General features: G+C 35.2%; 1 long non-coding RNA gene across 5 annotated transcripts in view; it reads left to right on the forward strand.

Annotated features, from left to right (window-relative positions):
• LOC148940815 (uncharacterized) overlaps positions 1-26,672 on the forward strand; it is a 51,868-nt gene that overhangs the window by 15,382 nt on the left and 9,814 nt on the right. For 2 of the 5 annotated variants that reach the window (XR_016143351.1, XR_016143352.1), the window contains exons 2-4: positions 1,177-1,382; positions 9,166-9,332; positions 10,868-10,961. This is a non-coding gene — a long non-coding RNA (uncharacterized LOC148940815). Of the gene's footprint in view, positions 1-1,176; positions 1,383-9,165; positions 9,333-10,867; positions 10,962-11,546; positions 12,087-13,195; positions 13,234-26,672 lie in introns of those variants that run through there. The other 3 variants (XR_016143355.1, XR_016143353.1, XR_016143354.1) reach the window with 3 other exon arrangements.

The raw sequence follows: 26,672 nt of genomic DNA on the forward strand, positions 1-26,672 counted from the left end.
AGAACAAAACTAAACAATGGGCAAGGAGCATATGTAAACAATGGGTAAATAACTTGCAGCCCTTTCCCAGGGGTGGTAGTTTGGACCTTCGACTATGCTGAACCAAATGGCTATTTCCAAATTTTGATGGGATGTCTTTGGGGATAAAATGAGCGTGGGAGTAGTCCCCGAAGCCTCGCCACGCCGACATGACGGCGGCGAATGTGTGATATAGTATCGGCGGCGGCGATACTAAACCAAATGGCTAAACCGGCGGCGAACCAAATGGCTATTTCCAAATTTTGATGGGATGTCTTTGGGGATAAAAGGAGCGTGGGAGGACTAGTTGCCCTCCAATTTTTTTGGTCACTTAAAAAGGGCACTAAGATTTGTACTTTCCGGTCGAGTGAGCCATCTCCCAATCTTCTAGGACCATTAGTTTGATACGATTATCTCTGGGGAAAAAAGGGCACTAAAACTTTTACTTCCGCTCGAATTAGCACTCTCCCAATAATCTAGAGCCATTGGTTTGATGCGATCATCCATGGGGAACCCCCCCCCCCAAAACACGTCTCTAAGATACTTCTTCTGGCAAAAACACAAAATTTCATATTTTCGTAACTTGAGACCTCTACTGTATGGTTCTCTAATATGGTGAATTGGATGGTGTGATTTTCATTGAGATTGGTTGACCTTTTGGGGGTGTTTCCCCCCTTTTTCGAAGATAAAGCAAATTTTCTTAAGTTCGTATCTTTTGATGGATAATGATAATCCTAATGGATTCTATATATTTGGAATCAACAGAAAAAGCCAATTCTTGTGATGCATTAATTATTATCAAATTCTTTGTTGGCCGATTTGCTCCTTCTACTTTGAGGTTGCTTGGGGAAATAGACGTATAATTGAGCTTCTAGCTTTTTTTGGAATGGACACTAAGATACGGCTGATATTTTAATCATTTAACACGTTTTTTTAAAATCCATTTTTAATTTTAGTTAGTGTGATGAAGCTTTTAACTGTCGGAATAAGATAGGTTGACTCCGAAATTCGCAATGTACAAGAATATTAACAATTTGACAAAAGACCTAAAATAATTATTTAGGTAAAAAAACGGAGAAGCGGAACTCAACCCGGTACTATTGCTCCTTATGTGTACATGGGTCTTGTTACATTTGATTCATAGTTATGATTTTTTAGAATGAATTTCAAAACGTGAAGAGGCTTTCTGGGAAATATAAAGCGCCGCTTATTGAAGCAGAAAAACGATTAGTATCCTAGATGGCATTGACGGATGTGGCCTACCTTGTGAGCCGCTACACTACTCTATAGAAGAATTGGACTATATCAGGACATTAATCTTCTTTGGAATACTCCCTTCACTGCTTGCTGATTTCTTCGTAATGGTAACTTTTAAAACGAGTCCTGTTGAATGTTTTGTTTATTCATATCGGTTAATCTTACATCAATGTCTTGTTACCAAATTTATTTTACTTCTGTTTGAATGGACAGTATTTAGAAGACAAAATCAAGAAAAGTGAAAACTTGCAGATACTTTTTATTTTGAAAATTGACTTATTTATTCATAGGAAAATGAGAATTTGTACTGTTCTTTTTTCACTTTCAGCAAGGTTTTTACTGCTTTTTATTTCTGCAAACATGTCTGTGAAATTCGCGGTAACTGAAATATTCTGATTGAATTTACAATAAATATAAGCAATGTTTTTTTTTTTTTTTTTTTTTTTTTTTTTTTTTTGTACAAAACTTTGGTGATAGAATGCAATCAGCCAATTTAAAAGAGCAAATAGCAGTCCATGATGAATCAACTGCGTAAACTGTATAATAAAAAAAAACAGCTTAGAGGTTCTTCTGATTTTGAAATATGTTATCTCAGTTACTTAATCCATCAACTCTCAATGAGAGTTGGGATGTTTTGGTATTAGATTGCACCCTTTGAGACATCTCCCTCCCTTCACAGCTACAAAACAATCATAGAATCTCATTGTAGAGGTTTAAAACCCTTGTATGCAATTGTTTGGAGTTGTAAAGCAACAGGGAATTGACCTAATGCAGTGAAATTCGTATAGACCTACCTAATCATAATATTAGCATATTGAGGAGGTCGCTTTGTGCAATGCATCCATTTCAATGAAAGCTTACCTTTCTTGGGTTAACATCCTTCTGTAACTGTTTTTATGCTGTTTTGACAACCTTCATGTATGTAAAGTCTTTTGATTTAGTTTAATACCCCCACTTAACATTCCTTGAAAGTAATAGTAGAAGTTGTGGTAAAACCTTTACTTAAGCAGAGCTATTGCACTGCTTATGATTAAATCCCATTCATGTAGGTCTGTTAAAGTTTTTTATTTGGTTGCTCAAGCAACTTCCTAAAACTATGCTTGGACTAAGAATCATAATAACATTGCTTTCAAGTAAGGGCAGTCTATAGAACGCCCTTTCAATGCTCTGCATTTTAGGTCAAATACTCAAAACCAAATATCCACCACGTACTTAATGAGTGTCCTAAAATGTAAACTAGGATAGCCTTAATTAAACCTAAGCACATACTTATGATAAGTTATGCAAGCTGCTCAGTGTTTACACATTGGTTTAATTATTGAGAAAGGGGACATGTTTGATCCCACATCTCTAAAAAGGCATAGGGAATTAAAATAAAACTTCAAGAAAATGTTGAGGTGGCAATCAACAAAATTAAAATACTCTTCATGCTGACTGTCAAGAGGGCGTATCAGCAATATCTAAGGAATAGCTGAAGGTATTAAGTTAAAACTTTCAGGACATATTGAAAAGTGATTGGAGGACAACCAGCCCCCCTTGTTCTCTTCAGATGCCCTCCTTTAACAATGAGCAAAATTTTAAAGAGCCTTCTTGTTCAAAATAGACAAAAGGTCAAAAGACTGCCTTGCTCCCAGGCAAGGCAGCTATTGCCCTGTCTATGATATAAAAAAGAACCAGACATCAAAAATAGTTCTAGGACAATAGGGCTGGTTGATTTTTCAACCACTTATATGTTATTTATTTTTCCTAAAGCCACCTCATATGGAAAGGGCGGCTGTGTAAAATTTGGAGGGGGCTAATTCAGTTATAAATGGAAGGTTCTAGAGCCCTATTTAATAGTCAATCGTGATTGGTGGGCAACAAGACACCAAACGTATCCAATCAAAATTTTGAGATAACCACTTTTTTTTATAAATAATATAAGGAACAGCAATAATTTTATAATAATTAGGATAACCAAAGGTTAATCCCAAAACACTTAAAAAAAATTTTTTGGCTATAATTTTTCTTTTCTTTATTTTAAGAAGTTAATTTCAATCATTTAAACCTGTCATCTATTAGGAGAAGGGGGTGAAAATAAAGTATGGTGGAAGTGTCTTCAAAATTTGTTAACTACAATTTTTCTGCCTATTCAGAAGTAAGAATAGTTTTTTTTTAAATATTTTCTTCTAAATAGCCCCAATTGTAGGCTAATATCCATATTTGTGACATTGTTTCTTGCAACTGGCTCATGATATTTCGTTAATCTATAATGTAGACTACTACTTTGATTTTATTAATATGCTTCCTTTAGAAGGTGCACAACTTCTGTACTTGCTCTTTATTTCCCCAACAAGTTACTGTCTAGACATTTACTTAGCACTAGTTGTAATCTCAAATTTATTTGAAAACTATATGTTTTGCTGTCTGACTTTATTTAAGTACGATTTTGTTTCTGTATGATAAACATAATTTAGCACCTTTAGCGTCAAGGGAATGTAGCTCAGGGGTAGAGAGCTCACTAAGTGTTTGAGAGAGGTCTATGGTTTGACTCTACCTGTCCCCCTTTTTTTATTTATTGTTTCAAATCCTATATGTCTCTGACTGAAACTTCGCGTTTTTACAGTAACAGAAAGTTTTAAAACCAATAAAAAGGGATACAGAAGGTTTGCTTAAAAACGTTGTGAAAAATAGTTTTCCCATGCTTAAAAACGTTGTCCTAAAAAAGAACTTCCCCAAGAACAGTTAAGAGATAGGTTCAAACTTATAAACAAAAAAGAATGTCATGAGAGGGGATGCCCCCCCCCATGCCTTCTAAATACTAGCTTTCAGTAATATTTGTTCTTTATTGAAAATAATCCTTAGTTCGATTTGAATTTTAATGTTTCTCACAGTATAAAAAAAAAATAATAATAATTAAAAAAAATTAAAATTAATTTTGTTTTCAGTAAAGTGCAAATTATGTTCTTGTCTTTAGAAGGCTTGGAGGTCTTCAGCCCTACTAATCTTAGTTTCTGCTCGTTTCGAGTTTGACCTGGTTTATTTATTGCAATTTCTGTTCGTTTTGGGTTGTCATTTATCTATTGATGATGATTTGTAGTAGTTTCTTTGAAAAATTTCTTTCGCAGATATAGCTTTTCAAGTTAATTATCAGTAAAAATGACAGATGTAATGAATATTTAAAAAGAAGAATAGTTTAAGGTACTGTTTTTTTTTTTTTTTTTTTTCAATTAAAACTTTAAGTCTGCAGTTTTATTGACCACTGCAGTCCATAGATAAACCTCTCATATTTCTTTTGTGAATTGACCCAACTACTCCTGGAACGTTTGGAAAAACATATTTTTGGTCAGCTTCCCCATTTTGACAGTTTTACAAAATGATATCTGTTTCTAATGATAAAGGTTTTCCATAAGATGCTTGGGAAACTATGACTTACTTTGACTTACTTGCCTTAACACTCTTGCTCAGCAGGGTCGCCAGTGTAGAGAACTGGTTGACAGCGCTGTCAGTCTTCTCCAAGCAGCCCTTTCCAGGCTAGGGATGGGGCCTCATTAGAGTCAATTTTGTGGTTGAGAGGGTACTGATTTATAGCATCAGCCCATCTCATGCACAGTCTCCTCCGAGGATGTTTAGAGTCAGTTACGGGATTGAATTCCGATATGATTTTCGGAAGATTGGTTCGAGGGAGGCGGAGTAAGTGGCTGTACCATCTTAGAGAACGAGCTTCTACTTGGGTGGAAAGGTTTGCTAACTTGAAGGTCCTCAGGATCTCAGTATTGCGGATCTTGTCATACCATTTGAAGCCTTCAACTCAACGCAGGTGTCTAGTTTGGATGGGATCGATCATTCTTAGCTGTGTCTGGGTTATCGGCCATGTCTCAGAAGAGTACAGCATGATGCTTGATACTGTGGCGTTGTAGATACGGGCTTTTGTAAGGTGACTAATTTGCGGTTTCTGGAAGACTGCTCTAAGGAGCCGTCCGAATACAGAATTTGCCTTGGCTGATCTGGCTTGATATTTTGGTGTTAAGTCCACCATTTAATGATATAATTGATCCGAGATAAGTGAACTGCGTTGCCACGTCAACAGCTTGGCCGTTCATCGCAACAGTTAGGGTGATGCCGATGCGGTCTTTTCTATGGGCATGATCTTCGTTTTCTTCCAGTTGATGTGCAGCCCAACTCTGGAGGCAGTGCAGGTGAGCGTCTCGAGTGCAGACTTAAGTTGGTCGAAATTTTCGCTAAAGACGGCTACATCGTCGGCAAAGTCAACATCAGGCAATATCCTACTGGCATAACTTATGCCAAAAGGGTGGACACGGTGTGTCTCGGTCAAAATGTGGTCGATGACGCAGTTGAACAGCTCAGGTGCAGCAGTGCAACCTTGCCGTACACTATTTTTGATGGGGAAACAAGAAGAAAACTTCCCGTTAACAGGGACAGCACTTTCTGTGCTACTGTAGAGTTCTCTAAAGAGGCAGACTATCTTTGCTGATAGGCCCGCAGGTTTCAGGATTAGCCAAAGAGACTGCCTATCAAAAGTGTCAAAGGCAGAACAAAAGTCAATGAAAGCTATGTAAGCTTTTTTGTTGAATTCCATTGTCTTCTAAACGATCTGTCTGACCGTATGAATCTGTTCAATTGTTGATCTTTCTGGCATGAATCCGGCTTATTAGGGGCAGCGCAAAGTATGTAGAATTGCATGTTTCAACAGGAGCATTGCAAGCAGCTTTCCAGGAACAGAGAGTAGGGTGCTGCCACGGTAGCTGCTGCAATCCGTCTTGCTTCCCTTGCGCTTAAACACTGGCACGATAATTCGCTTCTTCCAGTCTGACCAGATGCGCCAGATTACGCTGAACGCCATCTGCAGCCAAAGTATCATTGCATGGCTTCCGTAGTAAGTAGGTATGAAGCGGGGCCACAGGTGCCAGCTGCTTTATTGTTTTTCAGTTTCCTCACTGCCGATTTAATCTCCTCTTATCTCTGATTAATATATCAATTTATTACTTCGTCATCTTTTGGTTTTTGAGGGGGGGGGTGGGGGGGGGGAGCCAGGAATTATAGAACCCAGTATAATTACATAAAAAATTTCTCAGGCTCTTAGCTGTTGATGGGTAGCTTTAAACATCTTGTAGAGAAAAAAAAGTTTCAACAACATATCCAAAGCTGCACATTCTAGTTTTTTTTACTTTTTGTGTCAATTGCTTCAGTTTTTTCTTAAAAAAATGAACCGTCGGTAAATGGTCGTTTTTCTGTATAAAAAGTACTGTCTTGATGTAAAATGAAGAGTTGAGTCCGAAAATGAAAGCAAATTTGATTTACAATGTACCGGAAAGAAGCTTCATAATCATCAATATTTGATTTTACCCTTCTCATCGTTGTGACCTCTTTTTCGCCATACTATCAAAAGGCAACTATTCTGACAACAAGATGATGGGCTGAGTCCGAAAATCAAATTAACCTGATGTAATGTCTACTAGAAAACACGTTTCATGTTCATCAGTATGCACTTTTTATTTTCATTTGACATGTTTCTTTTAGCACTTATTGTCCCCCAATTTGTTGATTGTTGGTAAAAAAAAAATTGAAAAATATGTGGGCTGATAAATTATGGTTGGCTCGTTTAGAAGAACAGTTAAGGCACTGAAGGCAGCTACACCACTTTGATTACCTTCCTATGCATTAAAAAATTATATCAACGTTTCGTCCCACACTTGGTCCAACTGATTTCTTGGATAAAGCCTTAAGCTAAAAAGTCACAATTGAAAATTACCCCAGTATCACTTTTTGACAGCTCTTGCATGCCCCGGTCTCCGAAAGAGCCATATATTGCCAAGGCTATAGCACATGCTTGCAATCTTGAGGAGCGCTCTACTCTCCTTCCCAAAGGCATTCGATATATCATCGACAGTGCAGCTCTTCTGCACAGAATTCCATAGGCCAAAAACGAACGATACTCTGAAGTTGTTGACCATTATGCTGCTTACCTGACTCAAAAGTATCCGTCTGCCACTATTGTATTCGACGGCTACGATGGCGGAGCTACCATAAAGGATATAGCCCCGACAAAGAGACGTCTTATAATCGGCCGTGAGATCTTCTTCACATCAAATATGCAGCTGAAGGTAAAAAAGTATGAGCTCTTTTGCTGCAAGAAAAAAAGGCCAGGTTTATCTGCATATTGGCTGTTTATCTCTGATCAAAGGGCTTAGTCGTATTCTAGGCACCAGGTGATGCAGATGTCCCAATTTTGCAAGCTGCTGTTGATTCTTCCCATATTACAACACTGCCTTAATTGGAGATGATACTGATCTTTTGGTTCTATTGTGTTGTCATGGTGACCTATCAAACAAGAAACTGTTTTTTTGCACCTGAGCTGAAGTCGATCAAAGGTCCCCGAATATGGGATATTTACAAAATGAAAGAGAAGCTGGGCCAAGAGACATGGCATCTAATTCGATCTGCTCACGCCATCTTAGGCTATGACTCTACTTCACGGATTCACAGTGTGGGAAAAGGCCTTGCTCTGGAGAAGCTAATGGCTAATGCCAATTCTTGTATAGCAGCTTCAGTCTCTACTCTGAGGCCCGCTTTAAAGAAAGAGGAAGAATTGCTAGAGAAGACGCTCCACACAAGATATAAGGCTCATCAAAAGGGGGAAATCTGAATGAACTCGGCAGGGAAGTTTTTAAAAAGAAGGTGACTACTGCTAGCACGTTCGTCCACCCAGATCAGTTACCACCAACTTCTGATCCGGCAAAATTCCACAGTTACGGGGTTTGAAGATCCTGGTTCTGAACTTAAAGCCGTGGAATGGGATTGGAAAAATAAAGATGACTTCTTGTATCCATTGACTACTGACGTCTCACCAGTCCCCCATCTACTTCAGAAAATCGTGACGTGCTCCTGTTAACTGAAATACAGCTAAGCGAGATGTAGCTACTTCAAAAACTGTTTAGCTTACACTGCAACGCGTAAAACGTGCTAAGGGACAGTGAGTTCTAACTCTCCAAGGATTGAAAGCTATAATGATGAGGAGAATGTCAAAGCTTAGTTATTTGAATCAAAAGAATAAGTTGTGAATACTAGTCGGAGTTTGATTCTGTCTTTCAGATGTTCATGAAGTTGATTCTACAATTTTACTAGTTGTGAAGACTAGTCAGTATGTTGATAATAATTTATTCTAAGAGGGATTTTAAATATTGGTTGCTGAAAACTAGTTTCATAGATGATTTCTCTTTTCTAATATTTTTAATGTTTATAATAAAAATCTTGCAATCACCTTTTTTTAGGCCGACCCGTCAGTTGATGGAGCCAGCGACGATCAGATTCAGGGTAATTAATTATTAGATCTCAAAACCGACATTTTAGCCAGCGAAAGATGGTCTGCTAAGAAAAAAAATGGGGGTCACGACGACGAGAAGCGTAAAAACTCATATTGATGATTATAATTTTTTTTACTCCCTTTTCGCACTCATTTCGTCTCTTTACATCGTAATAATAATTCAGTTCAAGAAAAACAAACAATTATTTGAACTTAATTTTTTTTTTGTTTTTTTTAGGAAAGCGAGAAAACTGATACGATACGAAAAAAAACTAGAATCGCTGTAAAAAAAATATCTTTTGATGCTATTAAACGTGTTCTGAGGGCTTCGGGCCCTTTTTCAAGATTCCAAAAAAACATCATGTAATTATGAACTGTTGTTACGGCTTCACAAAAAAATTGTCCATTCAAGTGCAAAAATGGGCATGAAATGGACACATGCCTTGATTCCACAAAGTGTCCTTTAAACAGGGAAACTTCTTTTATTTTTCGCCAGTAAGTAAAGAAGTTTTGTGAAAACAAAAATTAATTCGCATTCTCTATGGTTTTAATCCTAATTATTTGCTAAATTTGAATTCTTTTTTCAGATAATGGCTGGAATCCAGCAGAAAGATATGAATGGAATGGCAATTGTGCAAAAGAGTCAAATAGATGGGGCGAGAGTAACAACAATAATTGGGGAAAATCAAATTTCGATTAAGGATTTTCAGAAAGTGGAGGGGGAGGAAGTGTAGCATGTAGCAAATGCTTTAATGTAAGGATATAATAATTTTTTTCAAACCTGACTTCTCAAAAATCACTGGAAACATTTTCCATTCTCACAATGTCACAAAAAAGAAATGTCTACTAGTTAGTTTATAAGAAAAAAGGTGTAATCTAGTTTTGTAATGCATTCTCACTTAGGAGTTCAATTACCAATTTTATGATGTTGAACCCTTGTATAACCTGATTTGTTCTTGTGGGAAATTTTAATACAATCATGTAAACTAAAAGAAAACTGTTTTTCTCAGTTATTCCAAATGACTCGAGCGAATTCAGGTGGTCCAGTGATTGTTGGTGATTCATCACTGAAAGACTAAATTTAGTAATGGGTAAACATCTAATGTAGAGAGTTTACTTGTACAAAATATTGCGACCCAGGAACTATTTGTTCTTTCTCTATCTTGAAATTTGAAAAAAAAATATAGTTATGTTCTAAGTACTATTCAACTTCATCACATAATTGCCAAAAAAAGGCTCGACAATGAGATTTAAAGTTCAATCATTTTATTATTAACATATACATGTATATAATTGACAAAGGCCCATGGGGAGACAAGCTCGAAAAACTAGTCCTAGAGAAAGATACAATAACACAACAATAATATGAAAGTAACAGCTAGCCCAGGATCTATAAATAAATATAAAAAAAAATTTCAATACTATTAAATATAAATTAATACTAGAAGATAGCCGAGTGGCCCACATTCACCCAGAGCAACAAGCCAAACAAATCACTGTCTTATTAAAAAGATGCTTAATTAAAAATAATCCTGAACTAAATGAAATTTGAGATTCATTTTTGTTAAATGGATAGAAGAAAATTTATCAATAAGATCCTTGTGAGCATCCCAGCACCGGGCTATTGACACAAACGGAGTGAATTTAGATATCTCAGCACTATACTTGTCAATGTAGATACTCTTTTTTTGTCGAGTGTTATAATGGTGTAAATCTTGATTGAAAACTTTGAACAAACTTTGATTGAACAAACTTTGATTGAGGTAATGTGGCGGTAATTTCTTATTCTAATAATTGAATTTGGAAATAATTGTTCCAAAAGTAAATAGTTGAGGGACTGGAAGTATATCTAGATAAGTATATAAAGATGCTGTAGAAGACTTATTTGGAAGTGCAATATGCGATGGATTAAAAAGTTTAAGGATTCTTAGGACTTTATTTTGTAAAATCTGTGTTGATTTAATATGGCTTTTAAATGTAGAAAGTATACTAGAGAATAAAAATCAATATTAGGCTGAATCAGAGGAAAATAAATGCTTCGTAAAGCAGAGTAGGGCAAATAATGCTTCAACCTTCGCATTAAACCAACATACCTTGGAATCTTTAAGCATATATTTTGAATGCGTGTTTTAAAAGATAAGCTTACTGATAATATAAGTAAACTTAGTTATATTTCTAATTACTTGCTATACTTTTTATGCTTATTCTTTACTTTTAAAATAATTTTATTTATGTTATGGAATTTATTTTTAATTAATATACTTAATACTTTTAATAAATTCAAAATAGTTTTAGAACCAATTTGGTTATGAAACGATGGGGCTCTTGAGAATCAAGAATAATGGGGTTGGCCTGCGAGCATGCAAAACATAGACCAAAAAAGGTAAGTCAATTCTCAGTAAAAAATAAAAAAGGGTATGTCAGTTCTCAGTAAAAAATAAAATTTAGTGTTGTTTTTGAGAAAAACTGACGGATAGAAAGGCTGTCCGTCATAAATGTAACACAATGGCCAACAAGTACTCGCAAAATTTTGGAAGAACATTAGATTTGACGTTTGTTGATATCATGATAATGCTAAGAATGTGTTTTGGGCACGATAAGTGTCGCTTTAGATTCCACCTAGGGAGAATCCATTGGCTAAAAATTTTGATAGATCTGTCGCATAAAAGGCTAGACGCATTCGCTGGGTTGGATGCTCCGTCTTGAGATATGAAGGGGCGATGTTTTATTTCTCTACTAAGTGAAGCCCGGGTACATATGGTAAAGAACAAAAAACATCCTTCTTCTGAGTTGTTTCCAAGACTTCATTAGAAACCTCTTGAAACTTTTTCCTTCTCTTTGAAAAAGTCAGGTTAATTAACCACTCTGGATACATTTTACTTTTTAGGATCTTTCTTAGAAAAGAAAACTCCTCAAAAATTTTTGATTTCGAAATTATCTACTAGCTAATTATTATTTATGCTTCTAGTTAAAAGTTGATTTGAAGGCTCTTCGCGAAAATTTTGTTTCGGCACTTCGGTCCCTGTTTGAAAGACCGAATAAAGTGAAGGCTCTTCGCGAAAATTTTGTTTCGGCACTTCGGTCCCTGTTTGAAAGACCGAATAAAGTGAAGGCTCTTCGCGAAAATTTTGTTTCGGCACTTCGGTCCCTGTTTGAAAGACCGAATAAAGTGAAGGCTCTTCGCGAAAATTTTGTTTCGGCACTTCGGTCCCTGTTTGAAAGACCGAATAAAGTGAAGGCTCTTCGCGAAAATTTTGTTTCGGCACTTCGTTCCCTGTTTGAAAGACCGAATAAAGTGAAGGCTCTTCGCGAAAATTTTGTTTCGGCACTTCGGTCCCTGTTTGAAAGACCGAATAAAGTGAAGGCTCTTCGCGAAAATTTTGTTTCGGCACTTCGGTCTGACTAAATTGAAGAGAGATCTGAAGTTGGCTCGTGTTGGGGCTCATCCAATCGTAGGACCATCTTTTGCTGGTAATTCTTGTGGATTTGGTCTTATCAGATCTGAAGACACTAATTTCTTAAACCACATTGGCCTGACATCACATAAAGAAAGAAAAACGAGCAAAAATGGGTTTTTTATAGGCCAAATGACGATACTGAAAAAACAAAGCGAATATTTCGAGAGGACAAACGCCTCTCTTCTTCAGCGCGAAACGAAACGATGAATCAATAAAAGCCAAAAATTAAAAGAATTAAAACCAACTACCTAACAACCATAAAAGCGAGTTATTCGCCAATATCCGCGATTTGCACAAAATCCAAAAAACATGAACTGCCATCGACGGATACTAGCGAGCAGCTGACAAATGAAAGGAATCAATTCATTCACTTGAAAAAAACAAAACGAACCTGCAATTAAATAAGTTGGAAAACTATGTCGTTTGATTTTGGATTTTAATTTAAACATTTCTTGCAGACACCCTTTGAGACCTAAGGGGTTGTTCATGTGTTTGATTAGATGACTGGGAAAGTGGTTCAAGGTTTATTTCAGGGATTACTAACGTATCGGCTTCTCTTTTGAGAAAACCGAAATATGACTCGTTTATTCTTAAATCACCGGAATCTCTGTTTAAGGTCTAGCTTTAAACAGAGATTCCGGTGATTTAAGAATAAACGAGTCATATTTCGGTTTTCTCAAATAGAAGCCGATACGTTAGTAATCCCTGAAATAAACCTTGAACCACTTTCCCAGTCATCTAATCACACACGTGAACAACCCCTTAGGTCTCAAAGGGTGTCTGCAAGAAATGCCTTAATTAAAATCCGAAATCAAATGACATAGTTTTCCAACTTATTTAATTGCTGGTTCGTTTTGTTTTTTCGAGTGAATGAATTGATTCCTTTCATTTATCAGTTGCTCACTAGTATCCGTCGATGGCAGTTCATGTTTTTTTGGATTTTGTGCAAATCGCGGATATAGGCGAATAACTCGCTTTTATGGTTGTTGGGTAGTTGGTTTTAATTCTTTTAATTTTTGGCTTTTATTGATACATCGTTTCGTTTCGCGCTGAAGAAGAGAGGCGTTTGTCCTCTCGAAATATTCGCTTTGTTTTTTCAGTATCGTCATTTGGCCTATAAAAACCCCATTTTTGCTCGTTTTTCTTTCTTTATAAGACACTAAATGGCAAATACAAGAAGATATGGCTTTGTTAAATGTAAGTATCTACGAATTTATAATGCTTACTTTATTCAATCTGTACAACAACAAAAAAATTGTTTAAATAAAGAATAAAATCTGAAAGACGAATTTATCAACAAAAAGCTTATTTTAATGATTAAGATCAGTCTGATTATTGAGTCTATTTCTCTTCTAATTATGAGTCTATTTATCTTCTAATTATGAGTTTATTTAACTTCAAGAATATTTAATTCCCCCCCCCTCCCCCCAAAAAAAGAAAAAAAAGTGTAGCTAAATTGCACGATACCCGTGGAATCGTACATCTTGGCAGATTTAAATATGTTCAAAACGGAAGAAGCCATCAATGACATTGTTTGCTTTGAACAGATCTATCTAATGTGTGCAATTGCTCTTTTGATTTCCTTGTTACAGGGGCACCAGCTTTTGTTTTTGTACATTACCTTACATTTCTTTCTGTGTTAGCCATTCGAAATGAAACCACATTATGTACATTCCCATGGCTTTGAATTCGACTTCATTGGTCAATAATAATCTCTTCAGCATATTTTTTTCTTATTTAAATATCTCTCTTGTAGAAAAATTATTTAGAAAAAATTATTACCCACAGTTTATGTGGGTTAATTTTTTTAAGTTTGTATTTTACAAAGTTTGTATGTTTTGGGCGAAAGACAGTCAATTGTTTAGAAAAGTGTATCTCCAATGTAACCTTTTATGCCAAATTCGGAAATTGAATTTATTCATGCACCCTCATTTCTTCTGTAGATTTTATTTATTAGTTTTTTTTTTTTGGAATTTCAGACAGAATAAAAAAGATGCAAGCAGTAAACACAGTTTTCGGTGTTAAAAAGACTGATAAAAGTTTTCTTTTTTCCACAACAATTTGCATTAGGAAAAATGCAAGAAAATTGAGTTTTATTCTGTTTATGGTCAAAAACTGGCGAAAATAAAACTTTAGAAAATGATTACTAGGTAAATAAAGGCGATGAAAAAATTGCAATGATATAATAAAACCAGCACAAACCTGCAATGAGAATTGTATTTAAAACATGAATTATCAATAGAAAACAAATTGAAATTTTGTTGGCCAAAATAGTCTCAGGTCCACTTTTATAGTTATCTTGTATAAAGTTGATTTTTTACAAGACGACAATTGACTAGGAAGGACGGGTACCACTTCTCAATTTACCTTAGAACTTTCTACCAGTCAGCACTATAAAAGATACTATAAAGAGATAGATTAGCTCCAAATCATCCAAAAAAAATTGACTACTTTTACTATACTAAACTTTAAAAATAAATTTTATTTTTGTTTTATATTAAATGACGTTTATATTCAAAATGAAGTTTAGGATGGTGATTGTCCTGATTTGACAAAAAAAGGGAAAAAAATTAAAAGGAAAAATAATATTATTTGATTAAGATGTTGAGAATTATTAACAATTTTGGCAGCATTAACCACCAATTGCTCCTTTCTTGCACATTTGAATTCTGTTAGATGTAAATATTTTTATTCGTCTGACTTTAAGTATTTAAACTTTTTTTATGTGGCAAATTTGGATTCATCTTTCGAATTTTTTGTGTTTTATATGTATCTTTTTTATATTGTTTTTGCTTTTTTTTTACATTCCATTTTTCTGATTTGCTTTCTATCAAATGTTTTTAAGGCTCGTTTTCTGTATTTTTGTTTCTTTATTTTTTTTTTTTTTTGACAATTAAGTATACTTTGTTGTATTGGTTTATGACTATTTTTTCTTTGTTCTTTTTTTTGATGGAAGACACAAATTTAGCTACCATTCTTTGCTTATGATATTTATTTTGAATAAGTTATTATCTGAAATGAAACCCAAAACGAACAGAAATTAAATAAACAATCTTTGCAAACCAACATACAACCGGCACTAACATAAATGAATAAATAAATCTTAGAACGAGTAAAACTTAAATTGAATATAAAAATCAAGCTTAAAGCGAACAAAATCAGTACAAGCAAGAGTTTGGTTACTGCCCGGCTCTCTAACTATAAAAATCTAAAGTCTGCTGCGTAATTGGCGCTTTACTGAAAACGAATTATATTAAAAATGTTTTCTTTTGTACTTATTGCAACATTGAAAATAAAATGAAAATTACAGTAAAAGAAAATCTTAAACTGACGAGCTTTCAGCAATTAATTTAACTATAAATCAAATTTTAATTTTATTAGTTCTTTCCAAGACTGTTCTAGACACATATAGTTTTCAGTAAAGCGCCAACACTATACCGGTTATGTTATTCTCTAGTACAGTTTTAAACAATTAATTTAAACGGAAAAAAAGAAACGGACTAGCATAAAACGATGTATGAGTTCTATACGTCAAGCGATCACCCTTTTTGACACGTTTTGAATCGAAAGGAAAGGGATTTTGTCGTGTTTTTTTTTTGGGGGGGGGAGGGTGCTCATATACAGAGCCGTTCTTAGAGTTGGTGGCACCAGGAGAAAAAATGATTACAGCGCCTTCCTTCCGACTCAAATACAAGCAAAAAAAGCCAAATCAAAGTGAAAAATAACTTTAAATAGTCTTTAATATTATTTTTATCTTGATACTGTGTAATAATTATTAATTATTGTTTTGTTGTCAATATTATATTATTGTTATTTAATCTTGACACTGCTTAAATAATCTTATTATTATTAATATTATATAATGTTTATATTGCATTGATATTGTTGTTAACAATAACAATTATTTTGATTTTTATGTTGATACTGCTTAATAATCAGTAAGCAGTGTCAAGATTAAACGCAGTTAGGAATATTAGAATAAAAAAATGTGGTTTAAGTCTAGTAGAGAAGAAGAGAGGCTTATACAAGAAGTATTTGAGTGATAGACGACATGAAAATAAAAGGAATGAGTAAGGAAATTAGAGAGAGCTTTGAAATGTGAATTAATGAGGTGTGAAATGGAGGCCATGGATAAAATTACTCATGATCTAGAACATGCAACCAAACGACATCATATTAAAATATTGTTTTGACATGTTAATAAATTGAGACAGAATAGTCAATCTGGACTTGTCCCAATTAAAGATGGGAACGGGGCCACAATTACTGATAAGGTAAGAGTTTAAAGAGATTACGTTATTCGTTATCTTTATTTTGAAATATATGGCGCTCATGCGTCGACCGTTTGGACCGCCACCTGACAATGGTCTGAATAGTGTTAAAAAGAAAAAAATTGTATCATGATTGCTTCAAAATAAGCATTATTGAACAAATTCATTTTTGACCGCAACTAATGATTTTTGAATAGTTGTATTATTTTATGAATAGATGTGGATAGTGATTTTCTGTAGGAATTGATGTATTAGGGGCATATAAGGTTTTTTATAAGGTGCATATAAACTGATATAAGGTACTTATAAACTGAGGGCAACTATCCCGCCTCTCACGCCCACCTTTTCCCCAAACACATCTAATCAAAACTTTGAGATAGCCATTTTATTCAACGTAGTTTTAAGTTCTGGAAATAAGGTCTTTGGTTTGGGGATGACAACCCCCCCACAACCCTCAGGGCAAGGGTTGTAAAGTATGACCAGGGGGCATATAAGGTTTTTATATTACGCGTTGTCTTAGAAACTTCAAAAAGGGCTCATTCGAAAAGAAATTGAAATGGCTAGTTCCCTTTTTAATAATCGAAATTGATTGGAAAGCAACAAACACCCGTTCCACGCCCACCATTTGCCCAAACACATTCAATAAAGATTTTGAGATAGCCATTTTGTTCCACGCAGTTCAGAGTTCAGGAAATTATACCTTTGAGGAGGACACTCCCCCCACAGTCTTCAGGACAAGGGTTGTAAGTTATGCCCTGGGTGCATATAAGGTTTTTATTGAAATCTTTTTTGTAGAAACTTGAAAAAGGGCTCATTCGATTGGAAATTTAAAGGACTAGTGCCCTTTTTAATAGTCGAAAGTGATTTGAGGGCAACTAACTCCCCCCCCCTCACGCCCATCTTTTCTCCAAACACATCCAATCAATATTTTAGATGGTCATTTTATTCAACGTAGTTGAAAGTTTTGGAAATTTGGTCTTTAAGGATGACAACCCCCCCCCCCCCCACAGACCTCAGGAAAAGGGGTGTAAGTTATGCCCTGGGGGCGTATAAGGTTTTTATTCAAGTCGCAGAATCATCAAAAGGTATCACTGCATTGTAACTTGAAAGAACAAAAGCCTTTTTTAATAGTTGAAAGTCACTGGTGGTTGGCTAACGCCCCTCACCCATACGGAATTTTTCCAAGCGTGTCCAAGCAAAATGTTGAGTAATTTGTTTTGTTCAACGTCGTTGAAACTTCTGGAAATTAGATCATTTTGGATGATAATCACCCTCCGAGCCCTTATTGCAAGGGTTATAAGCTATGCCCTGGGGGCATATAAAGCTTATATAGAAAGTTGTTATAGAAATTTCAAAAAGGGTTCATTTGATTGGAAATTGAAATTGCCCTTTTAATAGTCGAAAATGAATGGAGAGTAATTAACCCCTCTTTTACGCCCACCATTTCCCTCAAAAACATTCAATCAAAGTTTAGAGATAGCCATTTTGTTCAACGTAGTTGAAAGTTCTGGAAATTATATATTTAAGGATGACACACCCCCCAGAGCCCCAAGGGCAAAGGTTGTAAGTTCTGCCCTGGGGGCATATAAGGTTTTAATAGATAGAGTAGTAGTAAAATTTAATAAGGGGCTCATTCAATTCGAAATTGAGAGGGCTAGTGTCCTTTGTAATAGTCGAAACTGATTGGAGGGTAACTAACCCCCCTCTCACACCCACCATTCCTCCAAACACATCCAATCAAAAGTTTCAGATAGCCATTTTGTTAAACGTAGTGGAAAGTTCTGGAAATTAGGTCTTTAAGAATGACACCCTCCAGCACTCAGGGCAAGGGTTGTAAGTTACGCCCCGGGGGCATATACGATTTTTATTGAAAGTTTTGTCGTAGAAACTTCAAAAGGGCTCATTTGATTGGAAATTGAAAGGGCTAGGGCCATTTTTAACAGTTAAAAGTGATCGGAGAGTGATTACCGTCCTTCTCACGCTCACTATTTCCCCAATCATATCCAAACAAAATTTGAGATAGCTTAACGTTTTTTGAGATAGCATGATCTTTAACGTAGCAGAAAGTTCTGAAAGTTTGGTCTTAGTGAATGATAACACACCTAACAGACTGTACGTTAAGGGTTGTGATTTATGCCCTTGGGGCATATAAAAGCTTATAGAAAGCGTTGTCGTTTCCAAAAGGACTTATTCGATTGGGAAACGAAAGACCTAGTGCCCTTTTTAATAGTCAAAAGTGATTGGAAGGCTTGACATTTTTATGGTAAAGATCGAAGTGGGTATAATGTATTATTTTTTGTTGTCGTTTAGACCAGGGCACTTCGTATCGAAGGAGTTGTCATGGGAACTTCGAAAAGGACTCATTCGACTGAAAATAGAAAGGGCTGATGCAATTTTTAATAGTCGAAAGTGATTTGAGGGCAACTAATCCCCTCCCACGCCAACCCTCCCACTTCTGCTCTTAAAATTTAACCAAATCACAATAGGGTAAGTGTATACAAGCTATCAAAGAAAGTAAACAGATTTTTTTGCAAATTGTATCAAGTTTTCCATTTCAGGTCAACTAGAAGAGGTATGAAACTAAATTAAACAGTACTATTTGTGTCCAGATTTTTAAAAGGGTGTATGTTGCTGAAAATTTTTCTCCAGCATACAAATAGCAGGCCAAACTATAAAGTCTTAAAAAACGAAAAGATTTAAAGTATTATTTTCTTTTTCCCTGAAAATAAGTTTTTCAAAGAAAAGTAAAGAACTCCATTAAACAAAAAATGAGCAAAAATAAAATCAAATAATCTACCATTCGTGAAACTACCACAAATGAACAGAAATTACAATAATTAACCGAGTCAAACTCAAAACGAGCAGAAATTAACATATGTTGGGCGCAAAACCCCTATGCCTTCCCAAGGCCAGAACAAACTTTGCACTTTACTGAAAAAATACAAATGAATGTGTATTGTCAGTTTAATATACATATACTGATATTTAGTAATGAAAATAATAATATTATTGGATATAAATGTAAAAACATTTATATTTTTTCAGTAAAGTGCAAATTTTGTTCTGGCCTTGGGAAGGCTTAGGGTTTTGCGCCCAACTTATGTTAATTTCTGCCCCTTTTGAGTTTGACTCAGTTAATTATTGTATTTTATGTTCTGCTTTGGATTTAATTTATTTATCGATTCTGATTTGTGGTAGTTTCATGCTTGGTAGATTATTTGATTTGATTTTTGCTAATTTTTTGTTTAATGGAGTTCTTTACTTTTCTTTGAAAAACTTATTTTGTGGAAAAAGTTTTTAAATTAATATTAATAAATAGAATACTAGTCGCTCATTTCATGCCTAAAAAGTTCAGGGTATCCCTTATAGTAGAATATGCCCCTGAAGAACCGACTGACGGAGATACTGATGACTCAGATGAATTTTAATAACAGCTACAGGAGCAAATAAACAGGGTCCCAAGTAGAAATATGGTGTTTTTATTAGGAGATTTTAACACCCAGGTCGGTAGAAATAAGTATAAGTGGTAGCCTAGGCTAGGTAAATTTGGTGTAGGAAAGGAAAACAGTAATGGCTACAGACAAATGCAATTTTGCATTTGCATACAATAGTGTCTAGGGTTAATTTAAAGCTGAAATGTTGGAAGGGCAACTACCTCCAAGAAAATTATGATGTTGGTAGACTCTAGGATGAGAACTTGAGAGAAACTTTCCAGGAACAGCTGAATATAAAACTAAAGAGTTTAAAATTGGACTATGTAGAAGATGGATGGAATAATTTTAATAAAACAATTTGTGCAGTTGCTGATGGTGTCTTAGGGAAGAAAGTTATGAACGCAGCTAGGACTATTAGTGAAAAAACTTTGTGTTAAATAGACAGGAGAAGAGGACTGTACAAGAATTTTCTGAGCGATAGTGCCTGAGTTATCAAACACTTTTAGTCCTCAGTTTTATAGATTATGAGCAAGCGTTCGTTAGTAGATTTTATTAGCTCCTACCTCTATTTTTGGATCATTTTATTTTCTAGTACCGTATTAAGAAGGTAAAACGGTAAGACTTATTAAGACTCGTACTCCCAATTTCCATGTGTGTCTGTTGGTCCTCTACCTTCATGCCGAACAAAAGAAATCCCTCATGATATTATGTAGTTTTATTGTGTATGAAATTTTTATGAAGTATTTTTTTTTTGTTACATTGTTTCGCACTCCTGCTTCTTATAGATTGAACTTGTTGTTTTTTGTGTTCTTTTTTTTTCTTTTTAGTTGTAGCACACCCTCGTTTTTGGTACGCTACCGATATTTTTTGTTTCTGTTTTTTTATATAATAAATTACTATTACTACTACTACTACTGCCTGTTTTATCTGAAATGTCTTTTATTTTCATTTTTTTTTCTCTGTGAGAGTAAATCTTCGTCATCATGTCCTGGTTCCTCAAATTGAACACTCAAAACCGTTCCTAAAATATTGCCGATATATCCTTTTGACAATCGTTTGCACATGGTGTGTTCTGATTTTAGTCCGACTTCCGATCAACATATTTTGAATTTTTACCTTAATACCTGTAGCCTTAGTAGTAATCACAAAAGAAGTACTAGGTGTAGTAATATAAGCGGTGATAGTAGCAGTAGATAATTCCCTCCAACATTTCCTGAGAACTTTACCTGAATGTCATTGGTTTTTTTTTACACAAAAGGTCAAACACGCCCCCTTCCCCAATAACAATTTGTATATTTAAAGAATCGGCGAAATGTGTAACTTACAGTCCTTGCCCGAAGGACAAACACATTTCGAATTTTACACCTTGATACTTTTAGCCTTAGTAGCAACCATAATAGAATTAGTAGGTGTAGAAACGTAAACGGTGACAGTAGCAGTTCGATTAGTAGTAAATGACACCCCTCAAACTCCCTCCTAATTTCGCCTAAATGTCATTGACCTTTTTTTTTACACAAAGGGTCAAACACGCCCCCTTCCCCAATAACAAATTCTATGTGTAAAGAATCGGCTAATTGTGTAACTTAAAGCTCTTGTCCCAAGGACTATGTAAGTTGTCATCCTCAGAGTCTTAGCTATTGAACCTTTCGACTATGCCGAACAAGATGGTTCTATCAAAATTTTGATTAGATGTTTGGGGGACAAGGCGCATAGAAGGAGAGCTGTTTACACTCCAGTCCCTTTTGACTTTTTAAAAAGGCACTAGGTGTTTCAGTTTGTAATCAAATGAGCGATTCCAAAGTTTGAAAACATGTGAAGTATTAAAAAAGAAAACGAGGCTGTGATCTTCTGTAAACCCTTAAAGGCTAGAACATAATTCGTAAAGTACAGAGACAATAGATATTTTGAAGTGTCTTTTATTTTTATTATAACCAGTGCAGAATTTACGTACAAGTTAAACAAGCTCTAGCTCACAACCACCTCTTTATTTGGAACACCGTAAAATAGAGAGCCCAAGAAAATACAGAAGCCTTTTTTTTCTGCAATCTTTAGTCTTCTATCTTAATCAGTATCCATCGTCAACGAATTATTTGGAACTTAATATATCATTCTTGATGGTACTTAAAACATCTTTCTGTAATTTGTAAAACTACAAAACTTTCTATTTTCGTTGATAGAGGGTAGAGACTTCTGCAATATGGTTCTCTAATGTGATGAATTTGATGGGGCAAATTGCATCAAGACAAAACGCTCTTTGTGGGTGTTTTCTCCCTTGTTAGATCCCTGACAAATAATCCCAGGCTTGTAAGTTCTGGTGTGTAACTTAAACCTAATTTATTCGTTGTATATCTTTAAACCAAAACTCTTACCTAACTCGCGTCAAAATCTAAACTAATTTCTATTTTTTATTTTTTTTTATTTTGCTTCAACGATTCCAGAGACATCTATGGTATAATTAATATACCTCCAGTATTGTCCCAGCAAAAGAAATGCCTTGGTTCCTAAATATTCTAAAATTCAGAAGATTTCTTCATGTGTTTTTAAGACGAAGGTCCTATTAACCGATATTATTCCAAAATTGGCTAATCCAGTTTTGGGTCTACACAGGTAAAACCCTTGCAAGAAGGGGGGAGAGGTACAGAGCACAAAATGTCTGACTTGTAGTCAATGAAGGTAATGCTTGTTAAAGGGATAAAATTATTGGCAATTTAGTCGGCTTCTTGCTTTTCTTAATGTAAAGTCAATATTTTTTTTTTATTTTTTATTATTAAACAACGATAATCTAGACACTACAAAATTCGAAAGTGTTGACTCATATCATCAACTTCTTCTATTGACAAATTCTAAATGTTATCTTTTGAGCTTCAATATGAACATCAATGCTACCAATTTTGAATACATTCCTGGATTCAATGGCCTAGTAGGTTTTCTCACCCACGGACGATTTTCTACAACTCTTGGTCTAACAACTATAGAGTCGGGCGTGGTTTTATAAAACAAAGATGGCAGTTTTCTTGTCTTTTCCGTGAACTTTCCCATTATCTTTCTATCCACTTTGTCTTTCGTACTTCCACGAATTGATGTCACTGGAAAGATTTCCACTTGCTCTTTATTGACTTTTGCTTTAGTGATTGCACGAACTGATGTCAGTTTAAGAGACTTCCTTCCTCTTTTTATTGACTTTATTTCTTCTCTTCCATCGTTGGTAGACATAGGACTGGTAACCATAGAGAAACCAAATGTTTTTCCAACTTTCATTTTAGAATCTTTATCACTGGGGTATAAATTCACTCTCTCCCCAATATACTCCACATTACTTTCGTCGTCCGACATAAACAGATCTCCCTCTAGTACGGGCAACAGTGTACAAGCGGCTAACATCTTTTTCTAAAGTTATCGTCCAAGTGTTTGTAACAAACTATTCCAACTCAGAATCTGGCATGTGATTTATAGCACAGATGACGTCATTTTATATTGAGAGCCATTTACTACTTATAGCATTATGCTTATTGCATAGATGACGTCACCCAACAGTTCGTAATAACGAACTGCAAGTAAGCAGTAACTCTAGCTGGACATATACCAAAACTCTAAACAATTTTTATAACAATAGACACAATGAATAAATTGGCTTTTTATGGTGATTCCAAAGACAAAAATTCATTAAGTTTAATGTTATCCGTAAGAAAAGACGAGTCTGAAAAAATGTACCTTATTTTTTTTAAAGGGGGAAACACCCTTAAAAATTTAAGCTATATTAGTGAAAATCACACTATCAGACTAGGCATATTTGAAAACCTTGCTGTAGAGGTTAAAAACTTCTATCTAAAAAAATGTGGAATTTTGAATTTTTTGTCAGAAAAAGATAATACATGCATGTTTATTTATTTTTTTTTCCAGGAGTAATTATATCAAACCAATTGTTCTAAAATTTCGGAAAAGAAGCTAACTGGATTGGAAATCAAAAGTTCTAATACCCTTTTTAAGTTACCAAAAAGATTGGAAGGCAAGTAGACCCCCTTCTACGCTCCTTTTTCCTAACATTGAAAATTGAAAGTTTCAATGATACGACGTAAAGAACAAATATCGTATCGACATCTTGACTGACGACTTCAGATGTTTCGAACTGGGCCTATGCTTTTAAGTCTTGTTTGGGCTCGGAAGATATTAATAATAGAATAGTAACAGCTCATTTTTATGTCTAGAAAGTTCAGGGTATCCCTTACAGTAGAATATGCTCATGTTGAACCGTCTGACGGAGATACTGATGACTCAGATGAATTTTACTAACAGTTACAGAAGCAAATAAACAGGGTACCAAGTAGAAATATGGTGTTTTTGTTAGGAGATTTTAACACCCAGGTTAGTAGAAATAAGTATAAGTGGTAGCCTAGCCTAGGTAAATTTGGTGTAGGAAAGGAAAACAGTAATGGCTACAGACAAATGCAATTTTACAGGTATAACAACTTAGTTATAACCAATATAGTGTTTGGTCATAAAATGGCTCATGGCTCATAAGTTAAAATAGTATTCACGTTATCGTAAGACAGCAAACCTTATTGATTATGTTATTGTAAACCAAAGATTGGCAGGATCAATACAAGATATTAGGGTGTATATGCTAATGATGTTAAAAGTAAAGATTACCATCTAGTAGTGTCTAGGGTTAATTTAAAGCTGAAATTTTGGAAGGGCAACTACCTCCAAGGAAATTATGATGTTGGTAGACTCCAGGAGGAGAATTTGAGAGAAACTTTCCAGGAACAGTTATAAAGCTAAAGAGTTTAAAATTTGACTATGTAGAAGATGGATGGAATAATTTTAATAAAACAATTTGTGCAGTTGCTGATGGTGTCTTAGGGAAGAAAGTTATGAACGCAGCTAGGACTATTAGTGAAAAACTTTGTGTTAAATAGAGAGGAGAAGAGGGCTGTACAGGAATTATCTAAGCGATAGTGCCTGCGTTATAAAACACTTTTGGTCCTTTGGTTAGTAGATTTCTTTAGCTCCTACCTCTATTTTTGGATCATTTTATTTCCTAGTACCGTATTAACAAGATAAAACGGTAAGACTTCTTAATACTCATTTTCCCAATGTCCATGTATGTCTATTGGTCCTCTACCTTCATGCCGAACAAAAGAAACCCCTAATGATTTTATGTAGTTTTATTGTGTATGAAATTTTTTTGTAGCATTTTTTTTTTTTGTTACACGGTTTCGCACTCCTGCTTCTTAAAGATTGAACTTGATGTTTTCTTATGTTCTTTTTTTTTTTTTTAATAGTAGCACACCTTCGCAAGCAACGTTTTTGGTGCGCTACCGGTATTTTTTTTTCTGTTTTTTTTTTTTTAATAAATTACTATTACTACTACTACTGCTGCCTGTTTTATCTAAAATGTCTTTTATTTCAATTAATTTTCATCTTTTTTTTTCTGTGTGAATAAATCTTCGTAACCTGCCTTAAGAAACCCATCACGTAGGTATATTCGAAGAATGCACTGCCTTTCCATGACGTAAAAATAACAGTTTACCAGTACGAGTTTCAGTAAATCCTTGACCGCGCAGGAAATAGTGAAGCTGGTTCTATGTGTAATTTTTTTTTTTTTAAGAAGGCACTTCGTATGGAAGGAGTTGTCGTAGAAACATTGGAAGGGGCTCCTTCGATTAGAAATTGAGCATTCTACGGTCCATTTCAAGGTCAAAAGTGATTTTAGGGCAAACAGCCCCCCCACACCTCTTTTTCTCCTAAGTACATCTGATAAAAATTTTTAGACAGCCGTTTTTTCAACTAAGTTGAAAGGTCCAACAACTGTCTCTCTGGGGAAAGCAGCCTATGGGGCGAGGATTATAAGCTGTAATTTGCCCATTATTTATATATAGCACTGGTTATTGGGAAAGTGGGGCATGTTTGACCCTTGGTGTCCAAAACAGCCAAGGCCATTAAGGTGAAGCTTTCAGGGGATGCTATGGGGAGTGTTGAACTAAATGAAAACACATTATGCGCATACCGATTATGAAAAGGGTGTATCTCACGAATGCCTTATGGTATTAAGTTGGAACTTTCAGGGAGTGATGAGGGGGGGGGGGGTGGTCAATTGACCAAAAGGCAATATGTGCACGCTACTACTCCTAGTACCATTACTGATACTTCTATTACGACTACTACTAAGACTAAGGGCATTAAACGTAAAATTTCTATAAATTTTTAGGGGGAAGTTGAACTAAATTCAAACACACTATGTGCATCCAGGTTGCCAAAAGGGTGCATCAGCAATATTTTAGGAACGATTTAGAATATTCAGTTAAAACTTATAGGGCATGATGTGGGGGACGCTGAACAAACCGAAAGGCAGTACTTACATACTACTACTACTACTACTGCCACTGTTACTCCTACTAAAACTCAAGCTAAGAGTAAGGTGAAAATTTCAGGTAATGTCGAGACTATACTAAGCTAAATCAAAACTCACTGTATGGATGCATGTCGTAAAAAAAAAAGTATAAAAAATATCGCAGGAACTGCTTAGAGTAGTGAGTCGAAACTTTTAGGGCATGTCGAGGGGGATGTTGAACAAACCAAAAGCCACTATGAGGATATTAGTCCTGCTGCTGTTAAAATTACTGCTACTACTGAGGCTAAAGTGAAACACTTAGGGGATGTTTTGGGGGAGTTAAAACTAAATCAAAATACACTAAGTGCGTGCAGGTTGCCAAAAGGGAATATAAGCAATACCTTGAGAACAGCTTAGAATATTAAGTTGAAACTCTGAGGGCATATTGAAGGTGGATTTTGAACTAAGCAAGAGAAATTATCTGCATGCGTTTTTGGGCTGAGCCAAGCAAAGTGATTATGTTTTCGCATTCAACTATTCTTAATTTTATCCCATCAAACATTCGATCGGGTATTGATGACGAAGTTATTATTAATCATG

The sequence above is a fragment of the Artemia sp. Qi Xiang Cuo genome, chromosome 19 (genome assembly GCF_049724085.1).
Source record: "Artemia sp. Qi Xiang Cuo chromosome 19, ASM4972408v1, whole genome shotgun sequence".
Lineage (NCBI taxonomy): Eukaryota > Metazoa > Arthropoda > Branchiopoda > Anostraca > Artemiidae > Artemia > Artemia sp. Qi Xiang Cuo.